This window comes from Etheostoma cragini, chromosome 1 (assembly GCF_013103735.1).
Source record: "Etheostoma cragini isolate CJK2018 chromosome 1, CSU_Ecrag_1.0, whole genome shotgun sequence".
NCBI classification, from domain to species: domain Eukaryota; kingdom Metazoa; phylum Chordata; class Actinopteri; order Perciformes; family Percidae; genus Etheostoma; species Etheostoma cragini.
Window position 1 is genome coordinate 3,573,066 of NC_048407.1, and position 1,607 is coordinate 3,574,672.

Below are 1,607 nucleotides of genomic sequence, written 5' to 3' on the forward strand. Positions count from 1 at the left end.
AAAAAATTCACAGGGTAGTACATCGAAAAAAGACATAGCAAAGCACATTAAAAAAGTCATGGCATAGTACTTCGAAAACAAGACATAGTATAGTACATCGAAAGAAAGTCATAGGATAGTACATCGAAAAAAGGTCATAGGATAGTACATTGAATAACAGTAATAGCATAGTACATCCAAAACAGTCAAAAAAGTCATAGTGTAGTACATTGAAAAAGTCATAGTTTAGTACTTCAAAAAAAGGTCATAGTATAGTACATCGAAACAAATTAAAAAAAAGTCATAGTATAGTACATCACAAACAAGTCATATTATAGTACATCGAAAACGGTCATCGTATAGCATATCAAAAAAAGTCAAAAAAGTCATAGTATAGTACATCAAAAAAAGTCATAGGATAGTACGTCAAAAAAAAGGCATAGGATAGTATATCGAAAAAAGTAAAAAAAGTCATAGTATAGTACATAAAAAAAGGTCATAGTATAGTACATCGAAAAATGTCTTAGTGTAGTACATCGAAAAAGTAAAAAAAGTCATGGTATAGTACATCGAAAAAAGTCATAGGATAGTACGTCGAAAAAAAGTCAATGTTTAGTACATCAAAAAAAGTCATGGTATAGTACATCGAAAAAAATTAAAAAAGTCATAGTATAGTACATTGAATAAAGTCAGAGTATAGTACATAAAAAAAAGTCATTGGATAGTATATCGAAAACAAGTCATATTATAGTACATAGAAAAAAGTCATGGGATAGTACATCAAAAAAATGTATAGGATAGTACATTGAAAAAAAAGACAGGGTTTGAACCACCAACCTTCTAATTGGCAGGCAAGAATTCTACCACTGAGCCGCAGCCACCATCGCAGTATGGTACCTGGAAAAAGTCTAAAAAATGATAGTAAAGTACATCGATAAGTCACAGGATGGTACATTTAAAACAAGTCATAGGATAGTACATCGAAAAAAATCATGGTAATGTCCATCGAAAAAAATCATGGTAATGTCCATCGAAAAAAGCTAAAAAAGTCATAGTATAGTACATCGAAAGAAAGTCATAGGATAGTACATCGAAAAAAAAGTTATAGGATAGTACATCGAAAAAAAGTCACAGTGTAGTACATCGAAAGAATGTCATAGTATAGTACATCGAAAAAAAGTCAAAGGATAGTACATCGAAAAAAGTCATGGGATAGTAAATCTAGAAAAATTCATAGGATAGTAAATTGAACAAAAGTCACAGTGAAGTACATCGAAAAGTCATAGGATAGAACATCGACAACAAGTCATAGTATAGTACATCGAAAGAAAGTCATAGGATAGAACATCGAAAAAATGTCAAAGTACAGTACATCGAAAACAAGTCATAATATAGTACATCAAAAAAGTCATAGTATAAACATCAAAAAAGTCAAAAAAGTCGTAGTATAGTACATAAAAAAAGTCAAAGGATAGTACATTGAAAAAAAGGTCATAGTATGGTACATTGAAAAAAGTTAAAAGAGTCATAATATAGTACATCAAAAAAGTCATAGTATAGCACATCAAAAAAGTCAAAAAGTCATAGTATAGTACATCAAAAAAGTCAAAGGATAGTACATTGAAAAA